This window comes from Podarcis cretensis, assembly GCF_951804945.1.
Source record: "Podarcis cretensis genome assembly, chromosome: 1".
Classification (NCBI taxonomy): domain Eukaryota; kingdom Metazoa; phylum Chordata; class Lepidosauria; order Squamata; family Lacertidae; genus Podarcis; species Podarcis cretensis.
The window spans coordinates 49,451,214-49,473,220 of NC_137170.1; the positions used below are offsets into that span (position 1 = coordinate 49,451,214).

Below are 22,007 nucleotides of genomic sequence, written 5' to 3' on the forward strand. Positions count from 1 at the left end.
AGCAGGCTGCATTCTGTGGGCTCATCTGTTTCTCCTCCTAGCTACAAGAGGTATCTGTGGTCTCCCAGATGTTGCTGGACCACAACTCCCACCATCCCTGGCAACTGGCCATGCTAGCTGTGACTTATGAAACCTGGAGTTAAACAACATTTAGAGGGCCACAGGCTCCCTATCCCTGCTCTGCACCTGGAAATGGACACCTTGCCCCAGGGGCAAACTTTGGTAATTTTTGGTAATATGGCGTCCTGAGTGAGCCCAAAATTTGGCACCCTCAAATGGGTCTTCTCAATTATGGATCTCCTTCATTTTGTGCCTCCTCGGCTCAGCACCCTGTGCTGGGGAACTGCCCGTACCCCTCTAAATCTGACACTGCTCATTCACTTCTGTTCAATGTCTCCACTCTCTGGGTAGATTAAAGGTAAAGGTAACGGGACACCTGACAGTTAAGTCCAGTTGCGAACGACTCTGGGTTGTGATGCTCATCTCACTTTACTGGCCGAGGGAGCCTACGTTTGTCCACAGTTTTTCCGGGTCATGTGGCCAGCATAACTAAGCTGCTTTTGGTGAAACCAGAGCAGTGCACGGAAACGCCCTTTACCTTCCCGCCGGAGCGGTACCTATTTATCTACTTGCACTTTGATGTGCTTTCAAACTGCTAGGTTGGCAGGAGCTGGGACCGAGCAACGGGAGCTCACCCCGTCGCGGGGATTCGAACCTTCCGATTGGCAAGCCCTAGGCTCTGTGGTTTAGACCACAGCGCCACTCGCATCCCCTGGGTAGTTTAGGAAGGGTCTTTATGGTGTCTGCGCCTGATATAAGGAACTGCCAGTCTCACTGCTGGAACCCTTGAATAATGTGTGGTCCTCTTCTCTTGGGTTGGGATAACAATCTAATCTCAGTTTCTTCTTTCTTCCTCTTTTCTAGGGCCCACAACTATGATTGAGGTCAACACTCCCTCACTGTCCCAGTACTTACCACAGATACCCCTGAGGTTCTTGTAGAAGAATCGTGACTTAAAATTTGAGAACAAAAGCTATCTTGCAATTGCATGGAAAATGAGTTCAGCAAAACGTAGCAGACCAAACCCCCCCCCCCAAACTTCTTGCTTGCATAAAATCCCAGATTGTGCTTCTGCAGTTCACTTTGTGTCCATTCTGACTTAAAAGAGGCTTTCAATAGACTTTTGAATGCAAGGACTAAGGGAGGGTGAGAAATTAGAAAACTTTTCCTTAAATCTTTGCCCTCTTCAGAGCAAGCACAGACATGGAGAGAATGGCAGATATGCATGGGAAGCTCAGTACCTCTGACCTTGTGACCTTTGAGTCCTGTATTCCAGGAAATGTATTCTTCCTTTGCCTTGCCCCCCTTTTTTTAATGTTTGTATTTACTAGGCCCCTCCTGGGATCCCCTGGTCTTCTCTTTGCTGATGATCCTGTCTTGTGGCTTTAAGGGAACACAGCTATTTGTGGATCAGCATTCAGACAACATGGTTAAACATTGCAACAAAACGGTCAATTAAATGTTTATGAAGTCTCCCACAGTTCTGCCAGGGGAAAAGCAAGCAAACAACATTGTGTAATTCAGACTCATTCATCCACTTGCCTGAAGCTCCGTGACACAGTGAAAGATTATCTTGCATTAATCCTGGCTAAGTTAACTCAGTCATTCTTCACCCACTACAAGGCAAAGGACTTCATCAGAATCCTGCCTATCCAAACATTTGTTTTGCCCATTTCAGATTTTTTTTTTTTTAAAAAAAACCCTGCTAAGTGAATTTTTTCATTAAAAAATTAAAAAATTAAAAATGAAACTGCATTTGCTTGAGAAACAAGTAGCTTTTCGGACTATATGCTTTCAGGTATGTCAAAATGGAATTGTTCTTTAAAAAAAAAAATATTACTTTTCCAACAATTTAAACACTACAAAAAAGAATACAATACAATACAAAAACACTACATAACACTAACACATTCACATTAAACTAACAAAACAAAAACAATTTAAAACACAAATAATTTCAGTATCTTATCTTTCATTTACTTATTTCCGTGACCTCCTCACACCTCCCTTTTTGTATTCCACTTCTGTTAATTGTTTCAGCAATTCCTTTGCATCTTCCTCTGTTTTCTATCCTATAATTATCTTAGCACATTCTAACCTTATTTTTTTTCCTTTAATACTCTATTAATCTATTTATACTTAATTCCTTATAACATTCCTACTAAAGCCATATAACTTCATTCCAACATTTTTCTAGCATTCATTAATTTTACAGTATTTCCGTAAATAATCTTTAAACTTTTTCCATTCTTCTTCCACCGACTCTTCTCCCTGGTCTCGGATTCTGTCAGTCATTTCCGCCAGTTCCATATAGTCCATCAACTTCATCTGCCATTCTTCCCAGGTGGGTAAATCTTGTGTCTTCCAATACTTCGCGATGAGTATTCTTGCTGCTGTTGTTGCATACATAAAAAATGTTCTATCCTTCTTTGGCACCGATTGGCCGACCATGCCCAGGAGAAAGGCCTCTGGTTTCTTCAGGAAGGTATATTTGAATACCTTTTTCATTTCGTTATAAATCATCTCCCAGAATGTCTTAATCCTTGGGCATGTCCACCAAAGGTGAAAGAATGTACCTTCAATCTCATTACATTTCCAACATTTATTATTGGGAAAATGGTAATTTTTTGCAAGCTTGACTGGTGTCATGTACCACCTATAAATCATTTTCATTAAGTTTTCTCTTAGGGCATTACATGCCGTAAATTTCGTACCTGTGGTCCATAACTGTTCCCAGTCAGCCATCATAATGTTATGTCCAACATCTTGTGCCCATTTAATCATATCAGATTTCACCATTTCATCCTAAGTGTTCCATTTCAACAGCAAGTTATATACATTCTTGACAAATTCTTAATTTTTGAATCTAACAATTCTGTTTCCAATTTTGATTTTTCCACCTGGAAGCCAACTATTTTGTCCAAATTGTATGCCTCCATTATTTGATAATAATGGAGACAATCTCGCACTTTATTTTTCAATTTTTCAAAACTCTGTAATTTTATTCTGTCTCCATCTTGTTCCAAAATTTCCCAATATTTCGGCCATTTGGCCTCCATATTGAGTTTTTTCTGTGCCTTCGCTTCCATTGGTGACAACCATCTTGGGGTTTTCTTTTCTAACAAATCCTTATATCTTATCCAAACATTAAACAATGCTTTTCTAACAATATGATTTTTAAAAGCTTTGTGTGCTTTTACCTTATCATACCACAAATAAGCATGCCAGCCGAAAGCATTATTAAAACCTTCTAGATCCAACACGTCAGTGTTTTCAAGAAGCAGCCATTCTCTCAGCCAGCAAAAAGCAGCTGATTCATAATACAGTTTAAGGTCTGGCAGGGCAAATCCACCTCTTTCTTTAGCATCAGTTAATATCTTAAATTTTATTCGAGGCTTCTTGCCCTGCAAAACAAATCTGGAAATATCTTTCTGCCACTTCTTGAAACAATCCATCTTATCCAAAATTTGCAATGTTTGAAACAAAAATGGAATTGTTCTGCCATGTTGCACATATTAATTTTTTGTTGCACAGTTGACAGTGGAAAGACAGTTTTTCTGGGATTTTGAAGAATTTCAGGGGGTACCTGTTAAAATTCAAATAAAAACTTCAGAAGTGCAACTCGTGCAGAATTGACTGAGAATGGGTCGGGATTTCCTAATATATTTTGGAACATGGCTTCTTCTTCTTCTTTAGCCTGCTCATTTTACCAGAAATGAGATTTCTGCACCCAGAAAAATGAGAGTATGTGAATCAATACAGTTGTACTGATTTTTATTTTAGTTATTACACTGCTGTAGACTCAAGTCCTGTTGCTGATCTGCAGTTATTGCTCATCTTCCAGCCTTGAAACATTGATTACCACTTTGATGAGTATATTGGCATGCTGATAATTTTCACAGTTGCTTCTGTATCCTATATTGTAGTGTCCTTACATAATATAAATATTGCTTGGCAAGGCTTATCCTTTATTTGCATCCAAAGGTATTAGAATGCTAGGAGGAATCATTATTAATTTCTTTCCACTGCAGTCTCAGCAATATTGCAAAGCTGTGGTTTGCACCACCCATTTTCAGCCTGGTTCGCATGGTGTGCAAGCCAAACTATGGTATACCAAGACCACAAGGATGTGCAGGCTCCTGGAGACGAGCCTGCAGTACTTGCTCCTCTAAAGTTCTTTTTACTCTGTACTGTGGAGCATGTTGATTTTCCACACAGCTGAAACACTCTCTTTTATATGGTTAAATAAACAGAATATTCTGAACTGCATGAAAGGAAGGCCAAACTAGACATGAAGTGGGAGATCCCTGTTTGGATCTTCTAATGTCTTTCATTTTGCTATTGTGTGTTTGTTAAATTGGGGTTCTTGTATTGAGAGAAAGGGGTTAACCCTTCCCATCATTCTGTTTCCCCAGATAAATTTTCCCCAAGTTTCCTCAAGTTGCTATTGGGCACAGGATAGAAAAAAGTATCTGTGTTTATTATTGATTTATTAAAATATTTATATATCACTATGCATTAAAAAAATCATAGTGGTTTACAACCACACATATATGCAATGAAAACCATGCACATATTTAAAATCAAATATCAACTATTACAGAAATCTGAAATCTGAATTATTAATTGCCTGCACAAGCCTGGCAGCATATGAAAGTTTTCAGCAGACATTTAAAAAGATTAAAACAAGAATCTCTATTGCCTGAGCATTCCAGAGGACTGGGTCAAGGACAGTAAAAGCTCAGTTTCTTGTTGCCATCAGATGACCCTTGCCAACTCAGAACAACCAACAACACAGCCTTATATACAGTGCCCTGCAGTAATCCATCATTGATCAGGTAGTATCCAGTCAGGCCCTATGAACTGGAATTAATCCCACAACACTGGGTTTGATGTTGGGTTGGACATGTCAGCACACGTTGCCACAATACCAGTCTCTAAACCACTGTGGAGCCGAGCAGCATTGTCTTCCAAGTGTTTAGCCAGCCAGGCAGACACTATGTGCTCCAGAGGTCTGCCCTCCTCTGAACTACATGGAACAACTCTGCTGGGCAGTTCCTTGATGATGCTGTTAGGCTGGGTAACTCCAGGATAAACTGAAATTGTCAGAAGGGACAGACTTCTGTCTGTTAACACTATTTCCAAACAGAATGCTGCTGTGACTCCAACATAGCAATGCAATGGAGGCAGCAAAGTAGGATCTCTTTGCTGTTCCCTCAGCCATGTGGCAGGCCCAATTATAAGCTAGAGCACATGTTTGGTTGGTTCTAGAGGGAGATTGATGCCAGTTATGCTCCAGCCCTCATCCAGTCTGTTTCATCAACCATGACAGAGCAAAGTGAGCTTTACAGTGTTTGAAAGAGTCCACAGGAGAGAGACTAGGGCCTCAGCAGGATCACCTGCTCTATCCACTGGAAAGCCTGTCAGAGCAGTCAGGAATCTATCAGGTTCCACCAGTCTCTTGGGAGTGGGCCATTCTAACTGGTCCCCCACCTGGGAAGAGAGATTGACTTTGGAGGAACAGCACAGAGGAAAGATTCTGTGCTGCAGCCTAAGTCAGCTCCCTCCCCTGCCACTGCTTTTAGGCTAGGAAAAATACTTCCACATCACATTCAGTTTAACCAGAAACAAACACTCCAACAGTTCCTCCTTTCACTTCCAGTTCCTGAGAAATCACTGCTCTATTTTGTCCTTTAGTGAAATTTGCAGGGAGTCGGAGATTTATTTTTTAATGCTACTGTACTCATATATCCCCCTCAAATCTGTCTATATGGGCAGCAGACATTGCTGAATGTGTTTCAGTTGCAACTTTTATATAATTAATACAACCAACCCAATGTGAGAATAAACACATTTTTAAAAAGGAAACTGTTATATTAAACTAACACAACTATTCCATAAGCTAGCGTAGGGCAGGATATTGCCAAATGCATGACTATAGCACAATAAAGGCAGAACTTTATACCAGAGGGATGCAAGATTGACTCTGTTTTCATGGGGGATATGGGTGGGTTGTGGAATTATGCAAGGGAAGCAGTCTGTTGGATGGCCATCTGTCATTATGATGTAGTTGAGATTCCTGCACTGCATGGGGTTGGACTAGATCAGGGGTTGGCAAACTATAGCTCCCAGGCCGGATCAGGCCCGCTAGGGTTCTAAATCCGGCCCGCCTGGCCATTTAAGAACCTGCCGCGAAGCCGAGACTCCAGGCGATGGCGACGGAAGAGGCCGAATGGCTGCATCTCTGCCAATAAAACGCTGCGCCTGGTTTATCTCAGCGCGGTGCGGGGACATCTCTGCCAATCAAACACTGTGCCATGCTGAGGTAAACCAGGCACAGCATTTGATTGGCAGAGACGTCGCCACTCGGCCCTGGTGCTCCTGTGGTTGCTGCTGCTCTGCATCCCCGTGAGGGGCAGCAGCGGTGTTCCTGGAGGACAGCCGGTCTGGGCTAGGGCTCGGGGCCGCTGTGGGGCTCCCATTGGCGGCTGAAATGACAGTGGAGGACGATGAGGCCAGCGGCAAAGTGGCCCAGGCGGCAGCCTTCACCTCCGGGGAGCAGGAGGACGAAGGGGTGGAAACACTTGCATGGGGCGGCAGCTGCAGTGAGGCACAAGCTTTTCCTTGTCTCCATCTCCGTGTTCCTTGAAGAGGTGCACTGGGCAGTGCGCGCCACACTTGGCCAGCTCCTGCAGGCTCCCGGCTTCCGAGGTGCCCAGCTCCCACAAGCGTGCCAGCCCACTCTCCAAAACTTCCTGTCCAGCCCCCAACAGTGTCCGAGGGACAGTGAAACAGCCCTGTTTAAAAAGTTTGAGGTCCCCTGGATTAGATGGTCCTTGGGGTCCTTTCCAACTCTACAATTCTGTGATTCTAAGTAACTAGGTCAGCATAAGGAGTGAGCTACAGAGATCAGTTTGTTTTTAATCTGATTTCTCCTTTTTATTCTTAATAAAAATTCATATAATTTGGCTGTTGGGTGCTGAAGTGTGGTTTTGCAAAACACTATGGTCCAGATAATATCCCACATACCTGGCCACTGGGCATATGCCGCTAGGGCAAAAAAGGAGGTTTCATTGAGAAAAGAGCAGGCTGCATGAAATCCTAGGGTGGGAGAGGCAGCTGGATGCCAGCCCTGTTGTCCTGAGTAAACTGAGAGGAATCTGGCTAGGAAACACAGAGTGCATTGTCTTGGGAGCCTGGGTTTTAGTATTTTACAGTTCTGTCTCATCTGGGAGCTATAAGTGTGAAAGGGAGTGGTTGTGGCAGTGAGTAGCTGGCCGGAGGCAGCTGGCCAACCCTACAGGGCAGTTTTGCAGCAGTTGCACAAGGAAGGGCATAAGTAGGCTCTCCTAGCCTTTCCCCTTCCATTATAGAACAAAAGCTTGTTCTTGGTCTACAGCTTGAACCTGGGTTTGGACTTCCTGCTGATCAAGCCCAACCATGGCTCAGCACTGAGCAGCAGGAGAACCTGGAGAGGAAGGCAGCAGCTGCAATCTCCTCTCCTGCAACCCACACATTACATGCAGTCTGGGTTTATTATATTTTGCTTGGGAGGGATGAGAAAGCTTTGAATTTTTATATCTTATTAAGTATTTTTTGTTTCAGGGAAGGTTGATTACACTGACAGAGGAATAAGAATGTATTTCTATGTTGATAGTTCCACCCTTGGGAACTTGAGCTCTTAAATCATCTGCTTAAATATGCATGTGTGCATTTCTCTTATGTTTTTACCACATGCAAAGGTTGGAAAAATAATCTGTGTCTTAAATAAGAGGGGGGAAATGGAACAAAAGCAAACAGCAAGCAAAAGAGAAAAAAGAGAGGACATGCATACAGTGAGAAGAATGTCAAGAGTTAATCCCTGGTGTAATACACTGGAGGGTAAATTCATGTTGTCAGAGGAACAGTTCATGCAAGATTTATGTGTCCCCCCCCACCCTCCGGTGAACTTTAAGGTAAACCTCAGCCAGCGACTGCTGCATTCCTCATAAACCCCTAGCACAGCCCGCTGCTGCTTTTCCAAACTGCTTTCTCATTATTCAATAGCACATTTTTCCACAGCATTCTGCTCTTGTTAATACTTGCTTGCTGCATTTTTTTTTTAGTTCTGCTGTAAAAACACCTGTGTTTTATTAAGACTCAAAAATTGTGTTCCGCCTCCTTATTTTGACTGCAGTGGCATTAACCCTTTCAGAAGTATGATTTTGAGGACTGCTGCTGAATCCAAAAAGAAAGGCGCTTAAAAGAAGAATGGGCCATCAGAGAAAGTGACACAGGAAAGCATGGCTTTGTGTGGGGCTGGGGTAACTATGGCCTTGTGTAATGCTTGCTGCCATATCACATAGTGCAGCTTGGGTGAATGAAGGAACCCAAAGGTGTGATCTTGCAACAGAAGGAAAGGCAGGGATGGGGCTAGCAAACTGCAAGTTGACTACGGCCTGGTTTGCACATCATGGCAAGTCAAAATATGGCTTACAACAGGTGTGCAGAACCTTTGGCCCTCCAGAGGTTGCTGAACTACAATTCCCATCATTCTTGGCCATGGGCTATGCTGGCTGGAGCTGATGGGAGTTGTAGTTCAGCAACATATGCTGGGTCAAAGATTCCTTGTTCCCTGCTTACCAAGCCTACTCAAATGTGTGGGTTCCCATAGAGGCCCCTATAGCTGATTTGTTCATTTGTCTCTTTTTTTTACTTGTACTGAAACTGGGACTCATGTTTAAACTCTCAGCTCTCTGGGAGCCTGCATGCTTGTGTAGTCCCAGTAAACCACCATCTGGCTTACTGTGACATGAGAACCAGCTCAGTGAAAGGAAATCTGTGGTGATGTGGGACAGGTGAGAAAGGAGGGCAAGGCCTCAGAGGCTGTGGAGTCATTGTGACATTTTAGTAAAAGTGAGCTCTGAGAGAAAGAATGCAAAAGTGCTTAAGGGTGATGACCTAATCTTTGCCTTCTTAGTACAAAGAGTCAGATGGGTGCAAGACAGAAAGACGTGATCCTTGTGCTGTCAGATCTGTTCAAATCAAACAACCGCATGCACCTAGAATCAGGTACATAGTGCTGCTCCACCCATTTGGGTCACAGAAGGGGAAAATTGCAAAACCAGCACCGGCTACATCAGCAGCACCACTCAAGGTACAACATTTCTCATAAAAGTCACAAGGAACCTTTTCTGTTTTCAGGGAAATACGCCTCCTGTAGCAGCAAACAGAAGCAGGAGAAAGTCTTGTGCAGATGCCTCCTTACTGCTGGAGTGCAGGAATGTTGGCAAAACGAATTCTTCTTGAGATAGGATGAGTCCAGGACTCAAGGCATGAAGGAGCCACGACAAGAACTGAAAACCTCTCACCTCCAGTTCCTTGACAGCTTAATGGATGTAGGTAACAGAAAGTTTTAAAAGGTAATAAAAACCTTGGTGGCTTGAATGTTTTGTTAATTCTGTTCTGAGTTGTATCAGAATTACAGGGTAGTATTGGCACCTAGTTTTTGGCAGTTGTTCTTCTCTCCACCTTTATAACTATTGTCTTCAGGCTACAAAGCGCATATTATGGTGTTCACGATAGTCACCTCTTACTAATTTCTATGTGACATTCTTTTACTCATATCTATAGATGTTCTACAAAAAAAGAAATTTACCTTGTAAAAGAAAGTTATGCCAAAGGGCTCATATTCCAAAACTGCAAAAAGGGGATGAACAAAAATGAGCAAAATCAGCTTTGATGGGATTTACCAGCAGAGTATATAGTAGCATAACTCAGAGAGGTTTCAGCTCAAGGGACATGGAACTCATCTGTTAGAACCATTTATACATGTATGTGTCTGAAGACTAAAATCACAGTGCTCAATACATGTAAACAATGTTCAAGCCTACTTCAGTGTGACTGTGTATAAACCTGACTTGCACTTACAGAACTTCACTCATTGTCAAAGCTGTAATTTGCATTTGCTTGTATACTGTGGTTTGGAACCATTATATGTCAGACTTGAAGAATATGCGCAAATTAAGGTAATCGCATGCTATCACCACTAATTTACATACAAATGTAAACATCCAAACTCATGAAATATGTTGGGCCCTGTTATTATGGAGAGTAAACAGCAATGACTCGCCTGTTATTTACACAGCCACCCAAACAGGGCATTTTCTTCCACTGTCACCCAGCTGGGCAACACAGCAAGGGGTAAAGAAGTCAGTGTCTAACCTATGTTCCGAAATGGGCTCATAATCATGCTTCATAGGTGGCCTGGCCACCTGGATTATGACTCGACAGTAATAGGGGGTTTGTTATTGCTGATGTTGTGGTTGTTGAGCCATGTGGCATTCTTTTTTCCTTTTTAAAAATAAGGCGGGGGGGGGGGGATGGAGCCACTTAGGCGTTCTTTTCTCAGAGCTATGAACATTTTTCTTCCCACTACTGGAATGACTCTAGCTACAGATGATTCTTTCCTCCTCAAAGAACTAGCTATGAAAGGGGAAAGCTTGTTGTATTACAGGTGGCAACCATTTTGCATGCGTCCAATTGAAACAACTGCCGACGTGCAAGTCCTTTTGGATCCAGAAGAGGGCAGAATGGGGGATGTAACAGGGCAGAGCGGGCTTATGCATACTCTGCCAAAGCGTGTGGGGGCCAGGAGTGGAACCCCCATGCAAAATGGTTGCTACCTGTAGTCCATTTTATTTTGTTGTATGTAATCACTTTTATGGCAGATTTGCAAGAAGTGTCAAGTGTTGTAAAGCATATTGTACTGACCTTGAGGATAAAGTCATCAAGCTGCTATGGAAGGTAATCTGAAGTACAAATCTGAGTGAGCAGCACTCATTTAATTTCACCGTTGCCCCATATTGTCTCAGCATTATCTCTGTCATTACACTTGTTTAATGTAGCCAGGATTAGCTTCTGATGAAAATGTCACACAATCAGGGCTGTAGCTGGGGGTGGCAAGTATGAACTAACATAAAAAATAGACTTTGATGAAATTATTACTGAATTTTCTTCAATTAAAGGGAGAAAAATAAAGTTATAATCACATCAGACTTCATTGAGGAGATTGCTACTTAAAGCCAGAGTTGGCCTAACTTGACTTTCATATTTTTTCCCAAATAACAACTCTTGTGAATAAAAAAATGTAACTTGTGACTTGTGAATCATAATAGTCTTCTTACTTTATATTAACCAAATAAACACAGATATTGCAAAAGTAATGCCATTTTACATCATATAGTATTATAATGTAAAGTTATTATTCTGGAACAATTCAGTATGATATTGTTTGTAGATTTCATTTAGGCCTATCTGTGTATTGTTTTTACAACTGAATTACATTAAAAAAAACCCCTGTCAACTCACATCAAAATGTCATTTTCTTTGCTGAAACCTTTTATTAAGAAATAATAAATTAAATATTGGAATTTCTGTGAAAGAATTCATTACAAGGTTAACTGCATGAGGAATTGAATGGGTGGCTGGGGGTGGGTTTGAGGAGAGGCGGAAAGAAGAGCTAATCTGTCCGTGGCTAGGAGGCACAATCTGGACATTTCTGCTGGGGCAAAGATCACCTGGCTACAGCTCTGCACACAATAGCAAAAAAACATTTTCTAGGTGATGGGGTACAATGATATAAATTAGCTAGTTACAGTGAAGGGGGAGGTAAAGACAAATGCCCTTGAGGAGGAACAATATGATCTTGTCCAGACAAGGCCAAACCTTCAAAAGCTTGTTCCTCTTGCAAAAATACCAGGAAGTAGAGTGCAAACAGGGAGTACCAGATGAGGTATGGACTGTTCATGCAGAAATCAACAGCAAATGACAAACAAACAAAAACCCCACCACTCAACCCCCCCACCCACTACTCTGCTTATTTGTATGCACTCTAAAGAATGCAGCTCAGCAACAACAACAATGGCACATAATTCTTGCAAGCAAAAGTTGTTCCCATGCCTACCAGGTATAAGAAATGAATCAGTCACTACATTAAAAAAAATAATGTTAGTAGGTTAGGAAATAAGCATAATCACCTATAATTTAGACATGCCTAAAAGAGGACACACAAAAAGTCACAAAACTGCAGTTTAAGACAGCCACTAATTTGTGTCATAATGCACAGCACTTAGTGGAGAAGAAAGAGGCATTCACTTACACTGGCTACTGTGCTATGGAGCATGATGGTTATATACATATTGATGTGTGAGAGTAGCTTAATGAGCACAATTCTATTGCTTGTTAACTTTGAAGTAGGTCCCACTGTATTCAATGAGAGTTATTTCTTAGTAACTAGTGTTTAGAACAGCAGCTTTAGTTTGTGCTACTGGTCTGGACTAAGGTTACCAGATTTTTTCCAAAGAATCCGGGGACACTTTTTTCTTTTTGAAAAGAGAGAAAAAAAAGTTATTAAAAAAAGATTTTTTTTTAAAAAAATTAAGAAGTCATATCTTCTCTTCTGTGGTCTCCTCTGTTGCAAGGCCTTCCTCTGGGCTCTGGCCTGCAATCTTGGAGTAGGATCAGGTTGGGCCTGGGCTCGGCCACGTGTCCTTGCCTTCCCAGTGCTCTCCTAACTATCCTCAGTGGCGGCAGCAGCAGCGGCATGGCAAAACCGGGATTCCCCTCTTTCTTCTCCTTCCTCTTTCTCTCTCTTCCTTCTCCTTCTTCTCTCATCCTTCTCCCTGCATCGGCTCTGGGGTTTTCCTGGTCCCAGAGCACCGCTGGGCAGTTGGCCAGGCACTCTCACTTCTGGCTCGATTTGGGTTGTGGGGGGGGTGTCAGCAGTTCCCCCAGTTGACGCGTTCCCTCTCCGCGTTCCCTGGTTCCCTCTCCGCAGTGGCGGTGGCAGCAGCAGTCTCAGCAGCCCGGAGCCAGCCTGGGAGCGCAGTTGGCTCTGGCTGGCTTCAGGAGCTGCTCATTGCTCTGGCGCCCGCCATTTTGCCTCACCGGAAGTCCCCATATGATGTGTCTTGTGCCGTTGAACCAATCACGCAACATTCATTCCCTACTAATAAACCTATAACACTTAAAATATAAATCCGGGGACATTAAATGAAATCCGGGGACACTGAATGAAATCCGAGGATGGATTTTGTTCGGGGACAGATTTGTAAATCCAGAGTCTGTCCCCGGGAAACATTGATGTCGCCCATTGCCCCGCCCATTGCTTTCCCCAGGGAAACCCAATTTTATTGTTGAATCAGAGCAAGCAGCAATTTGGGTTTTCCGCAGATTGTTGTTTGCTCCAATTCAGCGGCAAACAGCACCGCCAGGGGTGGGTGACAACCCTGTCAGACACAGACCTGGAAAGCCTGGTCCTGTGCCCAGAAATGCAGAACAAATATAAGTATGGATGGGCCCTCAGGGGAGAACTACGGACATTGTTTAGGTAGAGTTGATGCTCCTGAAAACCAGCTGAGAACTGGGATTGTGAGTGTGTCAACATGTTAAGAGACTTTGGCTGTCTACACACCCTCAAAACACATTCAAAGCACATTCTTCTCCTCAAAGGGTTCTGGGTATTGCCTGTGTCCACAGCACCTGGTTTGGGACTCAGACTAAGTAGGAGTGAGATGAAAACCCCATTTCCTATGGTTGACAGAAGGATGGAGATGTGAATCTGCATGCTAGTTAAGTTCACCCTTCCTAATGCTTCTGTCTGCCACACCGCCACTGTCTTGGGTTTGCCAGTGTGAGGGGAGAGAGGGACTTGCAATCACTACACAGACTTATTCCTCCTGGTATCCTCACAGAGCTTCTGCTGCCTTAAGTACCAATGAGTCTTAAAGAGTAACTACAGCTGAAAATGGAATCCCTTCCTCTTAGGTCTCTGCTCTAAACAACTGAAATACTGGGAGGCTTGAGGCAGATTCTGCCTCTGAGGAAAACATGGGAGTCTGTTCAGACCTTTCTAGAACCTTGGTTAGCTAATCTGCCCTACATTGCATATTGAAAAGTGAGATATGGGAGCACTCCTAGGCTGTATAGAAGTAACTTTGGAAATGGTACTTGGAAAATGAATTAGCCGGCAACTAATCTGCTCTTATCCGTGTTTCTGTGAACTGGATTCTTTTATTCTGTCTTCCAAAGCTGAGATTTTAGCAGATTTCAAACAGAATAAAAATAAAACAGAAAATAGGCATATTTGGACTGATTACTCAACAGGGGTCGTTTGTGACAGGAAGTGCAGCTGTGTGACTAATAGGCCTGACTTTTTCTTGGCTTCTTTCCCCTTCAAAATTCTTGTTTACTGCTTGAGTTCTAAAAAAAAAAGAAAGAAAAAAAAGGCAAAAGCTAGCAATATTCCAGGAAAAAATGGTCTGTGCAATAAGCAAAGGCAGTAAATTTTACAGAAAATCAGGGCTACAGAACACTCCTCCAAATATTCCTTCCAGGCTCCTGACTCACGTCATCTCTCCCCCTGCTTTTCTCAAAACATATGTCTAGCAGATCCCTTTTTCTCCTGAGGGGAGGGGAAGCATATGAATCATATTTTGAACATTTAACTCTGGAATTCCTGAGAAGAAAACTAACTCCAAGGAAACAAAGGGACTTTGTGCATTTTGCACTTTATCCATTGCTATTGCTGGTTCCTAGAAGTTTGAAAGCACCTCCGGGTACAAGTAGATAAATAGGGACCGCTTACCAGCGGGAAGGTAAACGGCGTTTCCGTGTGCGGCTCTGGCTCTGGCTCTGGCCAGAGCAGTGATGTCACGCTGGCCACGTGACCCGGAAGTGTCTCCGGACAGCGCTGGCCCCTGGCCTCTTAAGTGAGATGGGCGCACAACCCCAGAGTCTGTCAAGACTGGCCCGTACGGGCAGGGGTACCTTTACCTTTTAATAATCATTTTTCTTTAATCAGAAGTTGGAAAACACTTTTGCACACTGTGAAGACAAGAATCTGATCTTGATATGATGGGAAGGTTCATAGCATCACATGAAGCATAATCAACAAAGCTGATAATGTTATTGGTGTAAACTAAGAGGTAAAGAAATGCCAAGGTATAGCATTGAACGCATGAGGGATCAAAGATATGAACTGTGGTGAGGGAAATTTCCAGGAGTCAAGAGTGCCTATGGACATTTCCATTTACCCCACACTTCCTTAGAATTTGCATTGGATCAGTGGCACTGGTCTGAAAGCTTTTCATAGAATAGAATCATAGGATCATAGAGTTGGAAGAGACCACAAGGGCCATCGAGTCCAACTCCCTGCCAAGCAGGAAACACCACAAGAGCACTCCTGACATATGGTTGTCAAGCCACTGCTTAAAGACCTCCAAAGAAGGAGACTCCACCACACTCCTTGGCAGCAAATTCCACTGTCGAACAGCTCTTACTGTCAGGAAGTTCTTCCTAATGTTTAGGTGGAATCTTCTTTGTTGTGGTTTGGAACCATTGCTCCGTGTCCGCTTCTCTGGAGCAGCAGAAAACAACCTTTCTCCCTCCTCTATGTGACATCCTTTTATATATTTGAACATGGCTATCATATCACCCCTTAACCTCTTCTTCTCCAGGCTAAACATGCCCAGCTCCCTTAGCTGTTCCTCATAAGGCATCGTTTCCAGGCCTCTGACCATTTTGGTTGCCCTCCTCTGGACACGTTCCAGTTTGTCAGTGTCCTTCTTGAACTGTGGTGCCCAGAACTGGACACAGTACTCCAGGTGAGGTCTGACCAGAGCAGAATACAGTGGCACTATTACTTCCCTTGATCTAGATGCGATACTCCTATTGATGCAGCCCAGAATTGCATTGGCTTTTTTAGCTGCCGCGTCACACTGTTGGCTCATGTCAAGTTTGTGGTCAACCAAGACTCCTAGATCCTTTTCACATGTACTGCTCTCAAGCCAGGTGTCACCCATCTTGTATTTGTGCCTCTCATTTTTTTTGCCCAAGTGCAATACTTTACATTTCTCTCTGTTAAAATTCATCTTGTTTGTTTTGGCCCAGTTCTCTAATCTGTCAAGGTCGTTTTGAAGTGTGATCCTGTCCTCTGGGGTGTTAGCCACCCCTCCCAGTTTGGTGTCATCTGCAAATTTGATCAGGATGCCCTTGAGTCCATCATCCAAGTCGTTGATGTTGAATAAGACCGGGCCCAAGACAGAACCCTGTGGCACCCCACTAGTCACTCTTCTCCAGGATGAAGAGGAACCATTGATGAGCACCCTTTAATTTATGTTCCAAAGTAGAAACTGTCAGGTGTAAGACCCACATGATTTGAAGAACTGTTACAAAAATTAAGCCCTAAAAGGAACACAAGAATGAAATGAAAATCTCTTCTGGGGTTCTGATCTACTTTAACTGAGGTTATTCAAGAGGGAAACCTAACATAACATACTTGCCATGCAAAAACCACTTGAATACTGCCATGGATTTCATCGAGTATAGATTTTGAAGACTAAACAGAAATAATAGAAAAATCTGCTCTTGGTAAAACATCGCTGGTAGAGGAAGTCAGAAGAGTTACATTCTTTCTGGTTTGTATACTCTTTAGATGCAAACATAATGAATAAAGCAGGATTGTCTCTATTTCAAATTAGCTCAGAATGTATGCTTCATGCACCACTTAATGGCAACTGTTGCTGAGGGGGGAAATTCATGCAAGTTTATAGAGCACTTGGACAGAGCCACTATAGAAATACAGAAGACTAAAGTGGCCCAACTGTCCCATTGAGGGATATTCAGCAGGGGTAGCCAACATGGTGCCCTCCAGATGTTGTGGGCTACAACACTCATCATCCTTGACCATCGATTGTGCTATTTGGGGCTGAGTTGTAGTCCAAAACATATAGAGGGCAGTGTATTTGCTACCCGTGGTGTAGGGCATGAACTGAAGTTTAGAAGCAAATACATTTATATTCAGCAGTAACAAATGATTCTTCTTCTTATTTCAGTTTGACCAAATATTTTAAGTGTTTCTCTTTCAATGCAATGGCAAAAGATTGCAAAGAGCTCAGAACAGTTGCATTTCAGTCAAAAGGTGGTTGCGTTTCTCCAGCAGCACAATGATTCAGGGGCATACATCTGGTAGAGGGCTTAGCGATTCTTGAAACAAACTATGGTATATTTAAGATAGAATAGTATGTTCTACCTGAAGGGTACAGAAACTCACATTTGCCTTTAATCTCTTCTTGTTTTTTCTGCCACAATCAGACTTCAATTCCAGATGTTTCCCTTCAGGCTGGTTTGGAGCATGACAGGGTTGCTATTTTCATAGAATAAATAGTCTGGGATGTACATACAGTTACAGTCTACACACTCAAATATGCCCATTCTTGGAGATTGCTAACATTTCATTTCTCACCGGGTGGCTAACATATGGGCTGCCAGCATTTGGTGTAGCATTTTCCATGCACTGCATACATTCCAATGTACAGTAGAAACTGCGTTTCTAGGGGCTTAGTTCCAATGAGCTTTCAGTTGCTATTGACATACATTCCCTTTTTTGAAAAGTCCTCACATTTAGTTAAGAAATGTTCAGGAGAAATAGGCTGTCACTTTTCCAATAGCGAGCTATTTTTGAAAAGTCTATTAAAATCACTTTTAAAAGGCAAATACATTGATTGCTGAAACACCTTCTTGTCAATCTGGCAAGAGTAAAAGTACGTTTATTGTCTCCATCACCATTAAGAGATCAGGTTTACTGTGGCCAGTTCAAGCCTTGGTAAAACTCCATGGCAGTCAAATAAGAGTTGTGGCGTGGCTGAATTCTCTGTGTGTGTCAGCTGCCACATCACAGAGTCTGATGTCAGGGCAGAGGTCTGAGGCAATCAGGTGGCAAGCCATAAAATATGGTTTTTTTAAGTTTAGTCCTGTTTGTTTGTGTTCTGAATATCTGTGTCTGATGTAAACACTTGAGCAGCCAAAAAACTTCCAGAACAAAGCCTGTAAACAGCTAGATGTGATCCAGTAAAGATTTACTTGTCCTATATGTCTCACCATGTACTCACCTGACATTTTTCCCACCAAGAAAAGCTAAGAAGGGAGTGAGCAATGGGAAGAAAAGTAATAAGGATATGATGGATTTGCAGGATACCGCCTCCCCCTGAAAAAAACCTCCACACGTTAGTGGTGTGGTAAAACTGAAGCAGTGTTATTTTCCCTTCTTCAAACTGGCACAATTTCCAGCATGTTGATGATACTGAACCCATTTCAGCTTTTGTATGGGGTCAGGTATGTGTGTTTCATCCTTATCTTTTCCCTCACTCTTTCCAGGCACAGTCCACAGACTTTAAAGATTCGTGTCCGCAAACCTTTTTTCCCTTCTGAAACTTTCCCTGTGAAAACATACACTTTAGCACATCAATTCAAGTTTTCTGCAGGTTGCTGTTTGCTTTGAGTGGGTTTTCGCAGGGAAAGCTCCAGAGAAAAAAAAGGGGGTTCACGGACATGGATTGTTAAAGACTGTGGACTGTGCCTGGAAAGAGCGCAGGATAAGCCCACAGAGTCCACAAACTAACACCAAATTTTAGGGGGGGAGGGAGAGAGTTGAAGCGAATCTGCAAAAATAATAATAATAAATAAATCCCCTCAGATTTACCTTTGAATTTTGATGGTTACTATTCTCCAACTATGAGTGCTTGGCAAGTATTTGCTCTTCAGCATCAGCATTTGACTTTGCAAAATTTTGCAGTAGCAGGCAGTATTTGCCGTCTGACACGAAGCTGCAGTCATTACTTTATGATGCCAGATGTAATGAGAAGGTGAATCATATACCACATAGCACAACACTGAAAAAGGGGCAAAAAACCTCTCCCTCCTGATTTGTTAAATAACTGATTTCTACATATCCCAGAATTCTCAAAGCGCTTCAAATGTTTTTCTTCCTCAGGTGATACTCTTTCTCAATAGCTTCATAAACATCATATGTCCACATGAGCAATGTAATTTTTGTATATGAGGGTATACCTCAGTAGCAGAGCATGTGAAGAAGAAGATCCCAGAAGGTCCCAATTTCAATCCCTGGCATCTCTAAGTAGGGTTGGTCAAATCCCCTGTCTGAAACCTTGGAGAGCTAAAGTCAGTCAGTGGAGACAATGTTGAGCTAGATGGATCAATGGTTTCACTTAGTATAAGGCAGCTTCCTGTGTTATACAATAGATACACAAACAGAAAAGACTGCTGTCTCTAAGCAAAACTATTATTTTGCACTCAACATCTGACAATCCACTTGACAGTGTTGGGCATGTGGCAATCAATGTTATTGACAGCAGATATGTAGTTATCATCAGTATTTGACACCTGACTTTCAACAGAATTTAGAGAACTGGATATTAACTTCATCCATCTAGTCAATCAAAACAGTTGAATTTTGCCTTCCAAGTCCAGCACTCGAACCATGGACTACAGTGGCTATCAAGCTAAGAAATGGCCCACTCTGAGATTGCTCTAGCTGTAATTTTTGAACGGCCTTCAGAGAAACCAGATTCCAATTACCTTGAATTAAATGGACTTATAAATGAAACTCTTTGGCTGTTTTGAGTTATATTTCCGAGAAAGTTATCCTTAAAATGTGGCATAAGTTTCTTTCCACGGAGCTATCATCTTGGTGTTTTTTTCTGGAATTCTTGCTACAGCTGCATGATCCCTTTTGTTATCATTGACAGGCCAATATTCCCAGAGGCTCAATTTAAGAACTGAGAGGTACCAATGCTGAATCCTGCCTGGAAGCCATTCACCTGGATTCCATGCTGCCAAATTCCAGGTGTGTGGTTGCTGGCTGTGATCACCTCATGGTGAGGGAAAGGTACCCTACAGACACCCAGAGGCATTTTATTAGTTCACGTGTTCCAGGGATGAGTCCAGGCATCTAAAATAAGATCTGAGGCTCAGCCCTAGCTCAAAGTAAGCATTAAGTTAGTAAATTAATAAGTTAGCAAGTTAGTAATCTGCAGAGTAGTTCAAAATCTCTGGGCTTTCGTGCTGGCTGTAGATGCAAAGCCTGGCACTGTTGGATTGTGCACAAATTCACTGATGGATATGTGTTCTAGTTTTTTGATTTGTAATGTTGCTATTGTACAACTCCAATTGTATAATGAAAATATACACGTGATGTCTACCCAGTGCAAAGCAGCTGTGAAGAAGGTGAATTCCATGTCGGGGATTGAAAATGGTAGTGTTCATTACCACAGGATAGTTACCAACTTGGACAGCTTTAAAAGCAATTCCCCTTGGCATCTGGGTTGGCCATGGGGAGAACAGGAGGCTAGACTAGATTTAGTGTCGAAGGCCTTAGTCAGATCAATAAATGCCATATACAGTGGTTGGTTTTGCTCTCTGCATTTTTTTTTTAAGCTGTCCAGCGGAAAAAATCATGTCCACTGTTCCCCTAGAAGATCTAAAACCATTTTGGGATTCAGGAAGGGTCGCCTTGGATATTGTTGAGAGACAGTTTGCTAAGATCCTTGCAAGAATTTTCCCGGCTGCAGCTAATAGAGAGGTGCCTCGATAGTTTCTCTAATCGGTTCTGTCACCTTTTGTTTTAAGAGATTGATAATTTTGGCATCCCTAAAATCTGCTGGGATCTCCTCTCTCTTCCAGATTTTTTTGATGAGTTTGTGCAGATGCCTGATAATCGTCTGCCAAAGCAACTACTCTATTCCAAACTTAAAAATGGAAAGTGTAATGTTGGTGGCCAACAAAAGAGGTTTAAAGACTCTCTCAAGGCAAATTTTTAAAAATGTAGTATAAACACCAACAACTGAGAAACACTGGCCTGCGATTGCTCCAATTGGAGAATAGCCTTTACCAAAGGTGTCATGGGCTTTGAAGATGCGAGCTAAAAGGAAGGCACGCTTGGCAAACCCTCACCACGATCAACTCCTGCCCAGAAACCAATGTCCCCACTGTGGAAGGGTGTGCAGATCTAGAATTGGCCTCCACAGTGACTCATGGACTCACTGTTAAAACCGTCTTTATGGAAGACAATCTTACTTGGCTACGAGTGATCGCCAAAGAAGAAGAGACTAGATGGGTCTTTGGTTGATGAAGTAGGCCCCTTTTTTATATTCTTATGATCACAGCTTTAAACTATCTCTGTTGCCAGCACTAGCTATTTGGATACAATTATAATTTTCTCCCAAATAGAGTTTTCCAAGTGGCAAGCATTTTTGAAAATTGTATTTTTTCTTCCTTCAATTTCCCCTCCCCATTTTTTTGTTTTGTTTGCCAACACCGGTATTGGTGGCAGTTCTGCCATTTTAAGAGTTGGAGAAGCGAGGTTCTTTTGCACGTACTCATATGCTACAGAGGCCAAGACCAAGACTTCCTCAAAAAGGTCAGTTTCATATAGAAAAGCAAGCAGGCTAATCGCCTCCCCTCGCTGCCTTTTCCTAAGGCTCTTGGCATCTGGCCCTGTTATGTGCAACCCGCAGTTTGACCAATGCTTCCTCTTGTTTGCTACTGCATACTCAACTAAACTGTATAACTGAAGGGAAGCTTATGCCAGTTATTAGTGCTGAGGCAACCCATGCCCCCAGATGAGGGGGTAGTTTCATGAAGCATTTCCTTCTGGAGCCTCTGCTCTCAAGGGAAAAAGGTTATGTGAAGGGCTTTTCGCTTGTCTCTTATTAACTGGTTGTTGTTGTTGTTTAAAAAAATGTAAATACTAAATTTTATTTTTTGTTGTTGTTTCAAGATTTAAATTAATTGCAGAAAAAATGTGAGGTACCTGTACCTTTTATTCTTCTAAACATTCCCTGTGCATTCATAGAGATGGCAGTCAAGTGGCACATCAAACATTCTCAAAAACCATTCTCCTAGGCTGCTTCTCCCTCATTCTCTTACACCAAGTTCTGCACATGATCAACCCAAACAGCCAACTTACAGACTCACCAACAAAGTGTGCCACAAGATAGATTGGCTATTGGTAACGGTCCCTCTACAGCAACCAGCTTCTCATATACACTACTTTTCTGGGCTGTAATTACTCCTATGTTGCTGCAGTATGTGCGTCGATACTGCAACCA

The 22,007-nt window shown here is 42.5% G+C and overlaps 1 protein-coding gene and 1 long non-coding RNA gene across 11 annotated transcripts in view; one reads left to right on the top strand and one right to left on the bottom strand.

Moving 5' to 3' along the window:
• LOC307226738 overlaps nucleotides 1–22,007 on the top strand; it is a 142,408-nt gene that overhangs the window by 84,682 nt on the left and 35,719 nt on the right. For 7 of the 10 annotated variants that reach the window (XR_013843550.1, XR_013843551.1, XR_013843552.1 and 4 more), the window contains 3 exons: nucleotides 925–967; nucleotides 4,476–4,528; nucleotides 9,244–11,471. This is a non-coding gene — a long non-coding RNA (uncharacterized lncRNA). Of the gene's footprint in view, nucleotides 1–924; nucleotides 968–4,475; nucleotides 4,529–8,236; nucleotides 9,112–9,243; nucleotides 11,472–22,007 lie in introns of those variants that run through there. The other 3 variants (XR_013843555.1, XR_013843558.1, XR_013843557.1) reach the window with 3 other exon arrangements.
• Nucleotides 1–22,007, bottom strand: part of RAD51B (RAD51 paralog B) — a 336,350-nt gene that overhangs the window by 15,166 nt on the left and 299,177 nt on the right.